Source organism: Ranitomeya imitator, chromosome 4 (assembly GCF_032444005.1).
Source record: "Ranitomeya imitator isolate aRanImi1 chromosome 4, aRanImi1.pri, whole genome shotgun sequence".
NCBI classification, from domain to species: domain Eukaryota; kingdom Metazoa; phylum Chordata; class Amphibia; order Anura; family Dendrobatidae; genus Ranitomeya; species Ranitomeya imitator.
The window spans coordinates 299,076,639-299,094,733 of NC_091285.1; the positions used below are offsets into that span (position 1 = coordinate 299,076,639).

Here is an 18,095-nt window from a genome sequence, read left to right on the forward strand (position 1 = left end):
CATGTTTAGCATGATTGTAATGGAGATATGGCACTTAATTTAAGGGTGCATATTGCCAGGAGCACACGTTATACTACACTATATGGGGACACAATGAATGGGAACAAGACTGGCAGAGTTGCAATTCTCCAGGAAAAAAAAGTCTGGCGTGGATGTTACAAAATAGTCACTGCAGCCTTAGATAAATTCATTGAGAGGTGCCGTTTCTACAATGGGGTCACGTTTGGGGATTTTCTGCTGCTCTGGCACCAAAAGGGCTCTGCAAATGTCACCCATAAATTATTCTAGCTAAATCTGTGCTTCAAAAGCCAAACAGTGCTCCTTCTTTCTCAGCCCTGATGTGTAGCCAAACAGTAATTTCTGACAACATATGGGGCAGCACCACATTTGGGAGAAATTGCGCAATAAATTGTGTGTCTAGTTTCAACTATTTGTGTACCTGACAACTTTGCAGCAAATACAAAAATCACATTTTTACCACTAAAATGTCATATTTCCACGTCTCAATGTTATAAAATTCTGTTATTCAAAATACTACACCCTAGATGAATTCCTTGAGGGGTCTAGTTTTCATGATGTGGTCACTTAGGCGGGTCTCTGCTGTTTTCATATGTCAGGGGCTCTTCAAATGTGACATGGCATTTATAATCTACTAGCTGAAGAGCCCGGCGTTGCCTGGGCATAGTAAATATCTGTGGTTAGTTATAGCACCTCACTTCTCTTATTTTCCCATCACGCCTCTCATTTTCCCAATCACATCTCTCATTTTCTCCCTCACTCCTCTCATTCCCCCCCTAACACTTGTCATTTCGACCTCACATCTGTCATTTTCCGATCACTCCACTATTTTCTCTCACTCCTCTCATTTTGCACTCACACCTTTTCATTTTCACCTCACACCTCTCATTTTCACCTCAGTATATACATGTTTGTCATCTCCCTTATATATAGTATACACCAGTATGTCATCTCCTGTATATAGTATATACCTGTATGTCATCTCCCCTGTATATAGTATATACCTGCTGTGTGTCATCTCCCCTGTATATAGTATATACCTGTATGTCATCTCCTCCTATATATAGTATATACCTGTATGTCATCTCCTTCTATATATAGTATATACCTGTATGTCATCTCCTCCTGTATATAGTATATAACTGTGTGTCTTCTCCCCTGTATATAGTATATATCTGTGTGTCATCTCCTCCTGTATATAATATATACCTGTATGTCATCTCCTCCTCTATATAGTATATACCTGTATGTCATCTCCTCCTGTATATAGTATGTACCTGTATGTCATCTCTTCCTCTATATAGTATATACCTGTGTGTCATCTCCCCTGTATATAGAATATACCTGTGTTCATCTCCTCCTGTATTAGACCTCTTTCACACGTTGTTTACTCAGTATTTTTACCTCAGTATTTGTAAGCTAAATTGGCAGCCTGATAAATCCCCAGCCAACAGGAAGCCCTCCCCCTGGCAGTATATATTAGCTCACACATACACATAATAGACAGGTCATGTGACTGACAGCTGCCGTATTTCCTATATGGTACATTTGTTGTTCTTGTAGTTTGTCTGCTTATTAATCAGATTTTTATTTTTGAAGGATAATACCAGACTTGTATGTGTTTTAGGGCGAGTTTCATTTGTCAAGTTGTGTGTGTTGAGTTGCGTGTGGCGACATGCATGTAGCGACTTTTGTGAGATGAGTTTTGTGTGGCAACATGCGTGTAGCAACTTTTTGTGTGTCGAGTTGCATGTGACAGGTTAGTGCAGCAAGTTGTGTGCAGCAAGTTTTGCGCATGGCGAGTTTTTGCGCGTGGCGAGTTTTATGTGTGGTGCCTTTTGAGTATGTGCAAGTTTTGTGTGAGGCAACTTTTGCATGTGTTGCAACTTTTGTGCATGTGGCAATTTTTGCGCGTGTGCAAGTTTTGCGTGTGGTGAGTTTTCCATGAGGCGAGTTTTGCACTTGTGGCGAGTTTTCCGTGAGCCTAGTTTTTGCATGTGGTGAGTTTTGCGCATGGCGAGTTTTGAGCGACGACTTTTGTGTTTCGACTTTTATGTGGCGAGGTTGGTGTATGTGTGGTGAAATGTGTGCTGAGGGTAATATGTGTTCAGGCATCTGGTAGTGTGTGGCGCATTTTGTGTGTGTTCATATCCCCATGTGTGGTGAGAATCCCATGTCGGGGCCCCACCTTAGCAACTGTATGGTATATACTCTTTGGCACCATTGCTCTCATTCTTTAAGTCCCCCTTGTTCACATCTGGCAGCTGTCAATTTGCCTCCAACACTTTTCCTTTCACTTTTCCCCATTATATAGATAGGGGCAAAATTGTTTGGTGAATTGGAAAGCGCGGGGTTAAAATTTCACCTCACAACATAGCCTATGACGCTCTCGGGGTCCAGTCGTGTGACTGTGCAAAATTTTGTGGCTGTAGTTGCGACCCCTCCAACACTTTTCCTTTCACTTTTTTCCCCATTATGTAGATAGGGGCAAAATTGTTTGGTGAATTGGAACGCGCGGGGTTAAAATTTCGCCTCACAACATAGCCTATGACGCTCTCGGGGTCCAGACGTGTGACCGTGCAAAATTTTGTGGCTGTAGCTGCGACGGTGCAGATGCCAATCCCGGACATACACACATACACACACACACACACATACACACATTCAGCTTTATATATTAGATATCAGGCAAATAGAGCTTTTTAATTTAATAGCCGTGCCATGTGCCCAAGCAGAAATTTTTGACCAAATATGGCATGCTAGATTGGTGGCCCAATTCTAACACATCGGGTATTCTAGAATATGTATATCCACGTAGTTTATTACCCAGCCACATAGTATATTGCTCAGCCACGTAGTATATTGCTCAGCCACGTAGTATATTGCCCAGCCACGTAGTATATTGCCCAGCCACGTAGTATATTGCCCAGCCACGTAGCATATTGCCCAGCCACGTAGTATATTGCACAGCCACATAGTATATTGCCCAGTGACGTAGTATATTGCCCAGTCACGTAGTATATAGCACAGAGCCACATAGTATATTGCACAGCAACATAGTATACAGCACAGAGCCACATAGTATATTGCACAGTGACGTAGTATATTGCCCAGCCACGTAGTATATTGCCCAGCCACGTAGTATATTGCCCAGTGATGTAGTATACAGCACAGAGCCACGTAGTATATTGCCCAGTGACATAGTAAACAGTACAGAGCCACGTAGTATATTGCCCAGTTACGTAGTATATTGCCCAGTGACGTAGTATAGAGCACAGAGCCACGCAGTATATTGCCCAGCCACGTAGTATATTGCCCAGCAACATAGTATATTGCCCAGCGATGTAGTATATTGCCCAGCCACGTAGTATATTGCCCAGCCACGTAGTATATTGCTCAGTGATGTAGTATACAGCACAGAGCCACGTAGTATATTGCCCAGTGACATAGTATACAGTACAGAGCCACGTAGTATATTGCCCAGTTACGTAGTATATTGCCCAGTGACGTAGTATACAGCACAGAGCCACGTAGTATATTGCCCAGCCACGTAGTATATTGCCCAGCAACATAGTATATTGCCCAGCGATGTAGTATATTGCCCAGCCACGTAGTATATTGCCCAGCCACGTAGTATATTGTCCAGCCACGTAGTATATTGCCCAGTGACATACTATACAGCACAGAGCCACGTAGTATATTGCTCAGTGACAAAGTATACAGCACAAAGCCACGTAGTATATTGCACTGCGGCGTAGTATACAGCACAGAGCCTTGTAGTATATTGCCCAGCCACATAGTATATTGCCCAGCCACGTAGTATATAGCCCAGCCACGTAGTATATTGCCCAGCCACGTAGTATATTGCTCAGCCACGTAGTATATTGCACAGCCACATAGTATATTGCCCAGTGACGAAGTATATTGCCCAGTTACGTAGTATACAGCACAGAGCCATGTAGTATATTGCCCAGCCACATAGTATATTGCCCAGCAACATAGTACTGTATATTGCCCAGCGATGTAGTATATTGCCCAGCCACGTAGAATATTGCCCAGCCACGTAGTATATTGTCCAGCCACGTAGTATATTGCCCAGTGACATACTATACAGCACAGAGCCACGTAGTATATTGCCCAGCCACGTAGTATATTGTCCAGCCACGTATTATATTGCCCAGTGACATACTATACAGCACAGAGCCACGTAGTATATTGCCCAGTGACGAAGTATACAGCACAGAGCCACGTAGTATATTGCACAGCGACGTAGTATACAGCACAGAGCCACATAGTATATTGCCCAGCCACGTAGTATATTGCCCAGCAACATAGTATATTGCCCAGCGATGTAGTATATTGCCCAGCCACGTAGTATATTGCCCAGCCACGTAGTATATTGCCCAGCCACGTAGTATATTGCTCAGTGATGTAGTATACAGCACAGAGCCACGTAGTATATTGCCCAGTGACATAGTATACAGTACAGAGCCACGTAGTATATTGCCCAGTTACATAGTATATTGCCCAGTGACGTAGTATACAGCACAGAGCCACGTAGTATATTGCCCAGCCACGTAGTATATTGCCCAGCAACATAGTATATTGCCCAGCGATGTAGTATATTGCCCAGCCACGTAGTATATTGCCCAGCCACATAGTATATTGTCCAGCCACGTAGTATATTGCCCAGTGACATACTATACAGCACAGAGCCACGTAGTATATTGCTCAGTGATAAAGTATACAGCACAAAGCCACGTAGTATATTGCACTGCGACGTAGTATACAGCACAGAGCCATGTAGTATATTTCCCAGCCACATAGTATATTGCCCAGCCACGTAGTATATAGCCCAGCCACGTAGTATATTGCCCAGCCACGTAGTATATTGCTCAGCCACGTAGTATATTGCCCAGTGACGAAGTATATTGCCCAGTTACGTAGTATACAACACAGAGCCATGTAGTATATTGCCCAGCCATATAGTATATTGCCCAGCAACATAGTACTGTGTATTGCCCAGCGATGTAGTATATTGCCCAGCCACGTAGTATATTGCCCAGCCACGTAGTATATTGTCCAGCCACGTAGTATATTGCCCAGTGACATACTATACAGCACAGAGCCACGTAGTATATTGCCCAGCCACGTAGTATATTGTCCAGCCACGTAGTATATTGCCCAGTGACATACTATACAGCACAGAGCCACGTAGTATATTGCCCAGTGACGAAGTATACAGCACAGAGCCACGTAGTATATTGCACAGCGACATAGTATAAAGCACAGAGCCATGTAGTATATTGCCCAGCCACATAGTATATTGCCCAGCAACATAGTACTGTATATTGCCCAGCGATGTAGTATATTGCCCAGCCACATAGTATATTGCCCAGCCACGTAGTATATTGTCCAGCCACGTAGTATATTGCCCAGTGACATACTATACAGCACAGAGCCATGTAGTATATTGCCCAGCCACGTAGTATATCGTCCAGCCACGTAGTATATTGCCCAGTGACATACTATACAGCACAGAGCCACATAGTATATTGCCCAGTGACGAAGTATACAGCACAGAGCCACGTAGTATATTGCACATCGACGTAGTATAAAGCACAGAGCCATGTAGTATATTGCCCAGCCACGTAGTATATTGCCCAGCAACATAGTATATTGCCCAGCGATGTAGTATATTGCCCAGCCACGTAGTATATTGCCCAGCCACATAGTATATTGTCCAGCCACGTAGTATATTGCCCAGTGACATACTATACAGCACAGAGCCACGTAGTATATTGCTCAGTGACAAAGTATACAGCACAAAGCCACGTAGTATATTGCACTGCGATGTAGTATACAGCACAGAGCCATGTAGTATATTGCCCAGCCACATAGTATATTGCCCAGCCACGTAGTATATAGCCCAGCCACGTAGTATATTGCCCAGCCACGTAGTATATTGCTCAGCCACGTAGTATATTGCACAGCCACATAGTATATTGCCCAGTGACGAAGTATATTGCCCAGTTACGTAGTATACAGCACAGAGCCATGTAGTATATTGCCCAGCCACATAGTATATTGCCCAGCAACATAGTACTGTGTATTGCCCAGCGATGTAGTATATTGCCCAGCCACGTAGTATATTGCCCAGCCACGTAGTATATTGTCCAGCCACGTAGTATATTGCCCAGTGACATACTATACAGCACAGAGCCACGTAGTATATTGCCCAGCCACGTAGCATATTGTCCAGCCACGTAGTATATTGCCCAGTGACATACTATACAGCACAGAGCCACGTAGTATATTGCCCAGTGACAAAGTATACAGCACAGAGCCACGTAGTATATTGCACAGCGACATAGTATAAAGCACAGAGCCATGTAGTATATTGCCCAGCCACATAGTATGTTGCCCAGCAACATAGTACTGTATATTGCCCAGCGATGTAGTATATTGCCCAGCCACATAGTATATTGCCCAGCCATGTAGTATATTGTCCAGCCACGTAGTATATTGCCCAGTGACATACTATACAGCACAGAGCCATGTAGTATATTGCCCAGCCACGTAGTATATCGTCCAGCCACGTAGTATATTGCACAGTGACATACTATACAGCACAGAGCCACGTAGTATATTGCCCAGTGACGAAGTATACAGCACAGAGCCACGTAGTATATTGCACAGCGACGTAGTATAAAGCACAGAGCCATGTAGTATATTGCCCAGCCACATAGTATATTGCACAGCCACGTAGTATATAGCCCAGCCACGTAGTATATTGCCCAGCCATGTAGTATATTGCACAGCCACATAGTATATTGCCCAGTGACAAAGTATATTGCCCAGTTACGTAGTATACAGCACAGAGCCATGTAGTATATTGCCCAGCTACATAGTATATTGCCCAGTGACGTAGTAAATTGCCCAGTTACGTAGTATATTCCCCAGTGATGTAGTATACAGCACAGAGCCATGTAGTATATTGCCCAGCAACGTAGTATATTGCCCAGCCATGTAGTATATTGCCCAGCCACGTAGTATATTGCCCAGCCACGTAGTATATTGCCCAGCCACGTAGTATATTGTCCAGCCACGTAGTATATTGCCCAGTGACATAGTATACAGCACAGAGCCACGTAGTATATTGCCCAGTGACGAAGTATACAGCACAGAGCCACATAGTATATTGCACAGCGACATAGTATACAGCACAGAGCCATGTAGTATATTGCCCAGCCATGTAGTATATTGCCCAGCCACGTAGTATATAGCCCAGCCACATAGTATATTGCCCAACCACATAGTATATCACCCAGCCATGTAGTATATTGCCCAGCCATGTGGTATATTGTCCAGCCACAAGGTATATTGTCCAGTGACATAGTATACAGCACAGTGCCATGTAGTATATTGCCCAGTGACGTAGTATGCAGCACAGAGCCACGTAGTATATTGCCCCATGACTTAGTATATTGCCCAGTGACGTAGTATACAGCACAGATCCATATAGTATATTGCCCAGTGACGTAGTATATTGCCCAGTGACGTAGTATACAGCACAGAGCCACGTAGTATATTGCCCCGTGACTTAGTATACAGCACAGAGCCACGTAGTATATTGCACAGCGACGTAGTATATTGCACAGCGACGTAGTATAGAGCACAGAGCCACGTAGTATATTGCCCAGCCAGGTATGTCACAGGTTAAAAAATAAAAAATAAACATACTCACCTAACGATCCGAGGGCCCCTTGTAGTTTAACATACTCACCAGTCTGGTCGTTGCTCCTCAGCGTCCCGTCTCTCCGACCTCCTGAGACCGCTAGGTCTTCTGGGTAATTGCGCAAAGCATCGCTGGGAAAGGAAGATGGCGGCAGCCGTGAGTGCCTCAGCGGACAACGGAGGGTGAGTATAGCAGGTTTTTTGTTTTTTAAACATTCCATTTTTTTACTATTGATGCCGCAAAGGCATAGGGGATAAAATATTTTCATGAAAAAAATGAAAATTTTTAATATGACGACCTAATGTTATCAAATTCTGTGTGGTACTTGTGGCTTAAAAGTGCTCACTATATCCTTGGATAAAATCTTTGAGGGGTGTAGTTTCCAAAATGGGGTCACTTGTGAGTGGTTTTCACTGTTTACATGAGGGGCTCGCCAAATGCGACATGACCCCGCAGACCATTCCATCAAAGTCTGCATTCCAAAACGTCACTCCTTTTCTGAGCCCAGCCGTGCACCCAGACAGTGGTTTTTTACCACATTTAGGGTATGTGCACACGTCCGGATTTTTGGCGTTTTTTTAGCGGAATTTCGCGATGAAAACGCTATAAATCCGCTAAAAAACGCTAACATTATGCATCCTATCATTTAGAATGCATTCCGCATTTTTTATGCAGATGTTAGCGTTTTTTCCTGCAAAAAAAAACGCATACCGCAAAAAATCCGGACATGCTCTATCTTTTTGCGGATTTTTTGCGGATTTCCTATCAAAAAGGACATTCCGGAAAATAAAAAAAAAATCCGCAAAAATTCCGCAAAAAATCCGCGCAAAATCCGCGCAAAAAACGCGCATATTCCGTGAGAAATCCGCGCGAAAAAAGCACGAGGATTTCTGGCAGAATTCTCAGGATTATGTCAGGAAAAAATCCTGACGTGTGCACATAGCCTGAGGCTATGTGCACACGTACAGGTTTTTTCGCGTTTTTTTTGCGTTTTTTCACGCTAAAAACGCTATAAAAACTCATTAAAAACGCATACATTATGCATTCTATCATTTAGAATGCATTCTGCATGTTTTGTGCAAACCACTGTCTGGGTGCACGGCTGGGCTCAGAAAAGGAGTGACGTTTTGGAATGCAGACTTTGATGGAATGGTCTGCGGGGTCATGTCGCATTTGGCGAGCCCCTCATGTAAACAGTGAAAACCACTCACAAGTGACCCCATTTTGGAAACTACACCCCTCAAAGATTTTATCCAAGGGTATAGTGAGCACTTTTAAGCCACAAGTACCACACAGAATTTGATAACATTAGGTCGTCATATTAAAAATTTTCATTTTTTTCATGAAAATATTTTATCCCCTATGCCTATGCGGCATCAATAGTAAAAAAATGGAATGTTAAAAAAACAAAAAACCTGCTATACTCACCCTCCATTGTCCGCTGAGGCACTCGCGGCTGCCACCATCTTCCTTTCCCAGCGATGCTTTGCGAAATTACCCAGAAGACCTAGCGGTCTCAGGAGGTCGGAGAGACGGGATGCTGAGGAGCAGCGACCAGACTGGTGAGTATGTTAAACTACAAGGGGCCCTCGGATCATTAGGTGAGTATGTTTATTTTTTATTTTTTAACCTGTGACATACCTGGCTGGGCAATATACTACGTGGCTCTGTGCTCTATACTACGTCGCTGTGCAATATATTACGTCACTGGGCAATATACTATATGGATCTGTGCTGTATACTACGTCACTGGGCAATATACTACGTGGCTCTGTGCTGTATACTATGTCACTGGGCAATATACTACATGGCTCTGTGCTGTATACTATGTCACTGGACAATATACCACGTGGCTGGACAATATAGGAGGAGATGACACACAAATATATACTACTAGGTGGTGGCCCGATTCTAACGCATCGGGTGTTCTAGAATATGTATGTTTATAGCAGCCACATACTATATAGCACAGGCCATGTAGTATATAGGAGCCATGTAGTATATAGCATACAAATAGTACGTGGCCTGTGCTATATAGTATGTGGCTGCTATATACATACATACATATTGTAGAATACCCGATGCGTTGTATATAATGCAGCCCACACAGTATCTAACACAGGCCACATAGTATACAGCAGCCATGTAGTATACAGTATAACACTGCCCACGTAGTATATAGCAGCCATGTAGTATATAGTACTGCCCAAGTAGTATATAGCAGCCATGTAGTATATAGTACTGTCCACGTGGTATATAGCAGCCATGTAGTATATAGTACTGCCCACGTAGTATATAGCAGCCATGTAGTATATAGTACTGCCCACGTAGTATATAGCAGCCATGTAGTATATAGTACTGCTCACGTAGTATATAGCAGCCATGTAGTATATAGTACTGTCCACGAAGTATATAGCAGCCATGTAGTATATAGTACTGCCCACGTAGTATATAGCAGCCATGTAGTATATAGTACTGTCCACGTAGTATATAGCAGCCATGTAGCCCACGCAGTATTTAGCAGTTTGGGCACATTTTCCTGTTAAAAAAATAGAATTAAAATAAAAAATAGTTACATACTCAACCCCTGGGATCCAACGGCGCTGTGGCGATGGGCGCGTGGCCGCCGCCATCTTCTATTCCCAGGATGCATTGCGAAATTACCCAGAAGAGTTAGCGGTCTCGCGAGACCGCTAAGTCGTCTGGGTAATTTTGCAATGCATCTCTGGGACCGGAAGCTGGTGGAAGGTGCGAGCACATATTCGGACTACGGAGGGTGAGTATAGCAGGTTTTTTCTTTATTATTATTTTTAACATTAGATTTTTTTACTATTGATGCTGCATAGGCAGCATCAATAGTAAAACATTGGGGACACACAGAGTTAATAGCAGCGGTAACGGAGTGCGTAACCCGTGGCATAACGCGGTCCATCACCGCTGGCATTAACCCTGTGTGAGCGGTCCCAGAGTGCATGATTTAAATCCCGCTTCCCTGATTGGTCGCGCCCAGCCGGCGCGACCAATCAGCGACATTGCCGCGGGATTTAAATCCCACTTCCCTGATTGGTCGCGTTTAGCCTACGCGACCAATCAGCAACTTTGGCACGGGATGTAAATCATGAAGCCACCCGGCGCGAGCAATCAGCCAAGCGGTGGGACGAGAGCATCGCGAGCTGCAGGAATAGCTGCTGCGGAGTCGACGGAAGGTGAAAATGTAATGATTTTTAATTTTTTTAATTATTTTCCTGATTGGTCGCTCGCGACCAATCAACGACATTGGCGCAGGATTTAAATCACGAAGCGCAATTTAAATCCCGCGGCAATGTCGCTGATTGGTCGTGCCGGCTGGGCGTGACCAATCAGGGAAGCGGGATTTAAATCCCACGCCAATGTCGCTAATTGGTCGCGCCGGCTGGGCGCGACCAATCTGCGAAGCGTGATTTAAATCCCGCGCTTTATGCCGCGGTGTAACGCAGTCAGTTTAACGGACTGCTACAATGATATGTGGGTGGAGGCACTGACTGCAGGGGAGTAGGGAGTGGCCAGACTGTGCCGGTCACTCCCAAGAATGCATTGCGGTCTCGCGAGATGATGACGAGACCGCACGTCATCATCTTGCGAGACTGCAATGCATGGACCCGAGCGTCGCGAAGAGCGGGAAAGGCCTGGGCTGTATCCGGTGGCCGACGAACGGTGAGTATATAATGATTTTTTATTTTTTTATTATTTTTAACATTGGATCTTTTTACTACTGATGCTGCATAGGCAGCATCAATAGTAAAAAAGATGGTCACACAGGGTTAATAGCAGCGTTAATGGAGTGCGTTACACCGCGGCATAACACGGTCCATTAGCGCTGCCATTACCCCTGTGTGAGCGCTGACTGGAGGGGAGTATGGAGCAGGCACTGACTGCGGGGAGGAAGGAGCAGCCATGTTGCCATCGGACTGCGTCCGTCGCTGATTGGTCGTGGCTGTTTTGCCGTGACCAATCAGCGACTTGTGATATCCGTGACAGACAGAAGGACAGACAGACAGACAGAAAGATGGAAGTGACCCTTATACAATTATATAGTAGATATACAGGAGCAGATGACACACAGGTATACACTATATACATGAGGAGATGACATACAGGAGGAGATGACATACAGGTACATACTATATACAGGAGGAGATGACACACAGATATATACTATATACAGGAGCAGATGACACTCAGGTATGCACCATATACAGGAGGAGATGACACACAGGTATATAATATATACAGGAGGAGCTGACATACAGGTATACACTGTATACTGGAGGAAATGACATACTGGTATATACTGTATACAGGAGGAGATGACATCCAGGTATATACTATATACAGGTGGAGATGACATACAGGTATATACTATATACAGGAGGAGATGACAGATTGGTACATACTACATACAGGGGAGATGACATACAGGTACATACTATATACAGGAGCAGATGACACACAGGTATATAGTATATACAGGAGGAAATGACATACAGGTAAATACTATTTACAGGGGAATTACATACAGGTTTATACTATATACAGGAGGAGATGACATACAGGTATATACTATATACAGGAAGAGATGGCATACAGGTATATACTATATACAGGATGAGATGACATACAGGTGCATACTATATGCAGGAGTTGACATACATGCATCTATTTATATAATCGTCTAAGGGGTACTTAGACCAGGGGTCCCCAACTCCAGTCCTCAAGGCCCACCAACAGGTCATGTTTTCAGGATTTCCTTTGCATTGCACAGGTGATGCAATTATTACCTGGGCAAGACTAAGGAAATCCTGAAAACATGACATGTTGGTGGGCCTTGAGGACTGGAGTTGGGGACCCCTGACTTAGACAATTAAAAAGTTGGTCCAAGATGGGGGGACACACTGGCACTGACTGGAGGGGAGTAGGGAGGGGGCACTGACTTGAGGAGAGTAGGGAGGGGCCAATTTGCGGCCTGATTAAGCAAAGTGGGATTTCCGTTACAGACAGAAAGACAGACAGACAAACAAACGGAAGTATCCCTTAGACGATTATATAAATAGATACAGAGGAGATGACATACAGCTATATATAGGAGGTGATGACATAAAGGTATATACTATATAAAGGAGGAGATGATGTACAGGTATACTGTATATTCTATAAACAGGAGGAGATAACATACAGATATATACTATATACAGAAGGAGATGACATACAGGTATATACTATATACATGGGAGATGACATACAGGAGTATACTATATACAGGATTAGATGACATACAGGTATATATATATATATATATATATATATATACAGGAGGAGATGACATACAGGTGTATACTATATACAGGAGGAGATGACATACCGTTATATACTATATACAGGGGAGATGACATACAGGTACATACTATATATAGGAGAAGATGACATACAGGTACATAATATATACAGGGGAGATTACATATTTTACCTCAGTATGTATAAGCCAAAACAGCGAGTGGGAGAAAAATACAGAAGTGGTGACATGTTTCTAATAAACTTTTCCTTTGATTGTTTTACTAAAAGTTTTAGCTTGTAAAAACTGAGGCAAAAAGTACTGACCAAATAACGTGTGAATGATATCTAATACAGGAGGAGATGACACACAGGTATATACTATATACAGAAGGAGATGACATACAGGTATATACTGTATATAGAAGGAGATGACAAACAGGTACATACTATATACAGGAGGAGATGACACAGGTATATGCTATATACATGAGCAGATGACATACAGTTGTATACTATATACAGGGGAGATGACACACAGGTATATGCTATATAAAGGAGCAGATGACACAGGTATATACTATAAAGAGGAGCAGATGACACAGGTATATATTATATACAGGAGGAGATGACATACAGGTATATACTATATGCAGGGGAGATGACATACAGGTTCATACTATATACAGGGGAGATGACATACAGGTACATAAATACAGGAGCAGATAACACACAGGTATATACTATATACAGGAGGAGATGACACAGGTATATACTATATCCAGGAGGAGATGACAAACAGGTATATACTATATACAGGAGGAGATGACATACAGGTATATACTATATACAGGAGACGACATACAGGTATATATTTTACAGTGGAGATGACATACAGGTATATACTAAGAGGAAAATGAAAGATGTGAGGTCAAAATGACATGTGTTAGGGGGGAAAATGAGAGAAGTGAGGTGCTATAACTAACCAGTTTATTACTATGCCCAGGCAACGTCGGGCTCTTCAGCTAGTTGTTTAATAAGGCTGAATAAACACACTCACTCACTTGTCCCTATAATATAGAAAAAAGTAATCCCCCAGACAAAGTCATCTAACATTCCATCGTGCTCCAGCTTTACTTGTCATGTGCCCCAATGAATGCTTACAGCAATATATAGCTTTGGCACAGTTACTCAGACCTGTCTGCCAATAGTCAGTAAGCTCTTATGCTTTGTGTATTCTAGCTAATATCATAATAAGCATTCTAGCAAGATAGCCTGGCCTTCACTCCCCATAGGGCATGCATAACCATTTATTGCCCATAATCCAGTTGCTGGTTCACCAACCACTGACAGTAAAATATATAAATTTATAAATGTAAAATATATAAAAAGACCTGTGGAGAATGCGAACAGAGTGAGAGCTGTATTAAACGTGTATTAACCCCTTAGTGCCCGAGCCAATTTTGAACTTAATGACCAGGTCAAATTTTTTAAATTCGACCAGAGTCACTTTATGTTAAGTGACTCTGGTCGAATTTAAAAAATTTGACCTGGTCATTAAGGTCAAAATTGGCTCGGGCACTAATGGGTTAATACACGTTTAATACAGCTCTCACTCTGTTCGCATTCTCCACAGGTCTTTTTACATATTTTACACTAGATGAAGAGCCCGGCGTTGCCTGGGCATAGTAAATATCTGTGGTTAGTTATAGCTAGTGTTGAGCGATACCGTCCGATACTTGAAAGTATCGGTATCGGAGAGTATCGGCCGAAACCCGAAAAATATCGGATATCGCCGATACCGATATCCGATACCAATACAAGTCAATGGGACATCAAGTATCGGAAGGTATTCTCATGGTTCCCAGGGTCTGAAGGAGAGGAAACTCTCCTTCAGGCCCTGGGATCCATAGGGATGTGTAAAATAAAGAATTAAAATAAAAAATATTGATATATTTACCTCTCCGGCGGCCCCTGAACTCAGCGCGGGTAACCGGCAGGCTTCTTTGTTCAAAATCAGCGCTTTTAGGACCTGAGAATCACGTCCCGGCTTCTGATTGGTCGCGGGCCGCCCATGTGACGTCGCGTGGCCGCGACTAGGGTTGAGCGAAACGGGTCGAACATTTTCAAAAGTCGCCGACTTTTGGCTAAGTCGGGGTTTCATGAAACCCGATCCGACCCCTGTGCGGGGTCGGCCATGCGGTACGCGACTTTCGCGCCAAAGTCGCGTTTCAATGACGCGAAAAGCGCCATTTCTCAGCCAATGAAGGTAAACGCAGAGTGTGGGCAGCGTGATGACATAGGTCCTGGTCCCCACCATCTTAGAGAAGGGCATTGCAGTGATTGGCTTGCTGTCTGCGACGTCACAGGGGCTATAAAGAGGCGTTCCCGCCGACCGCCATCTTACTGCTGCTGATCTGAGCTTAGGGAGAGGTTGCTGCCGCTTTGTCAGAAGCAGGGATAGCGTTAGGCAGGGTCCATTAACCACAAAACCGCTTGTGCTGCAGCGATTTGCACTGTCCAACACCACCCTCGGTGTGCAGGGACAGTGGAATTTTTTTTTTTTTTTTTTTTCCCCTCAGCGCTGTAGCTCATTGGGCTGCCCTAGAAGGCTCCCTGATAGCTGCATTGCTGTGTGTACGCCGCTGTGCAAACCAACTGCTTTTTTCAAAGCACAAATCCTCTTGTTCCTTCCTTTCTGCACAGCTATCTTTTTTGTTTGTCCACACTTTTTATTTCATTTGTGCATCAGTCCACTCCTTATTGCTGCCTGCCATACCTGGCTGAGATTACTGCAGGCAGGGAGATAGTAGCTGCCTGCCATACCTGGCTGAGATTACTGCAGGCAGGGAGATAGTAATTGTAGGACATTCCCTGTTTTTTTTTTTTTTTTTTTTTTGGTGGGAGATTAAGATTGGCAATTTGGCATTTCTGCTAGAGTGCCATCCCTGTGTGTGCCATCTCTCTCACATAGTGGGCCATAGAAAGCCTTTTCATTTTTCTGTATTTTTTTTTGTGGGGTGTATAAATTCTCCCTGATAAAAATACAGTGGGAGATTAATATTGGCCTTTGGGCTTGTGTGCCAGTCCTGAGTGTGCCATCTCTCTCACAAATAGTGGGCCATAGAAAGCCTATTTTATTTTTTTTTGGGTTTTATAAATTCTCCCTGAAAAAAAGGGAGATTAATATTGGCCTCTGGGCTTCTGTGCCAGTCCTGAGCGTGCCATCTGTGCCAGTCCTGAGCGTCCCATCTCTCTCACAAATAGTGGGCCATAGAAAGCCTATTTAATTTTTTTTTTGGTTTTATAAATTTTCCCTGAAAAAAGGGAGATTAATATTGGCCTCTGGGCTTGTGTGCCAGTTGTGAGCGTGCCATCTGTGCCAGTCCTGAGCGTGCCATCTCTCTCACAAATAGTGGGCCATAGAAAGCCTATTTAATTTTTTTTTTGGTTTTATAAATTTTCCCTGAAAAAAGGGAGATTAATATTGGCCTCTGGGCTTGTGTGCCAGTTGTGAGCGTGCCATCTGTGCCAGTCCTGAGCGTGCCATCTCTCTCACAAATAGTGGGCCATAGAAAGCCTATTTAAATATTTTTTTGGTTTTATAAATTCTCCCAGAAAAAAAGGGAGATTAATATTGGCCTCTGGGCTTCTGTGCCAGTTGTGAGCGTGCCATCTGTGCCAGTCCTGAGCGTGCCATCTCTCTCACAAATAGTGGGCCATAGAAAGCCTATTTAAATATTTTTTTGGTTTTATAAATTCTCCCAGAAAAAAAGGGAGATTAATATTGGCCTCTGGGCTTCTGTGCCAGTCCTGAGCGTGCCATCTGTGCCAGTCCTGAGCGTCCCATCTCTCTCACAAATAGTGGGCCATAGAAAGCCTATTTTATTTTTTTTTTGGGTTTCAGAAATTCTCCCTGGAAAAAAAAAGGGAGATTAATATTGCCCTTTGGGCTTGTGTGCCAGTACTAAGCGTTCCATCTCTCTCTCTCTCTCAGTCAGTGGGCCATAGAACGCCTATTTTTGGTTTTATTTGTTTTCTAAATTCTCCCTGAAAAAATCATTTTATTTTATTTGGTTTCTAAATTCTTCCTGATAAAATCATATTTTTTTTATTATTTTTTTTTCTAAAGTCTCCCTGAAAAAAAAAAAAAAAAAAACAACCAAAAAAAACAGTGGGAGATTAATATTGGCCTTTCTGCTTGTGTGCCAGTCTTGACTCCTGGGTGCGTCATCTCTCAGTCAGTGGGCCATAGAACGCCTATTTTTGGTTTTATTTGTTTTCTAAATTCTCCCTGAAAAAATCATTTTATTTTATTTGGTTTCTAAATTCTTCCTGATAAAATCATATTTTTTTTATTATTTTTTTTTCTAAAGTCTCCCTGAAAAAAAAAAAAAAAAAAACAACCAAAAAAAACAGTGGGAGATTAATATTGGCCTTTCTGCTTGTGTGCCAGTCTTGACTCCTGGGTGTGCCATCTCTCTCTCTCTCTCTCTCCAATTGTGGTCCATAGAAAGCCTACATTTTTTTTCCTTGATTTGGGTTCCAAAATCTACCAGAGAAAATAACTCCATCAATCATTGGTAGAAAAATATTGGCCTCTGGGCTTGTGTGCCACTCCTGATTCCTGTGTGCGTCATCTCTCACTCAGTGGCCCATAGAAAGCATATAGTTTGTTACATTTGTTTTCTAAATTCTCCCTGCAAAAATCTATTTTTTTTTTTTTGGGGGGTTTCTAAAGTGTTCCTGAAAAAAATAAAAATAAAAAAAAAATAATAGTGTGACATTAATATTAACATTTGTGCTTCAGTGACAGTCCTGCGTGTGGGGCATCTCTCTAATTTGCAGCCACCAAAAAAAGAGTGTGTAACATTGGGCCTGATTTTCGCTGTGGTCTCACCAACCTGTAAAGGGGTAGCTAAATCATACAGAAGTTATAGCTCACCGTGTAAGTTGTGTGACTGCAACAAATAACGTTAGTTTGGTTACGTTTTTAAAACAATGAGGAAGTCTAGTGGAAGAGGTCGTGGCC

The 18,095-nt window shown here is 43.1% G+C and overlaps 1 protein-coding gene across 1 annotated transcript in view; it reads right to left on the reverse strand.

Moving 5' to 3' along the window:
* IMMP2L (inner mitochondrial membrane peptidase subunit 2) overlaps nucleotides 1-18,095 on the reverse strand; it is a 1,988,725-nt gene that overhangs the window by 635,516 nt on the left and 1,335,114 nt on the right. The gene's annotated exons all lie outside the window — the stretch shown is intronic.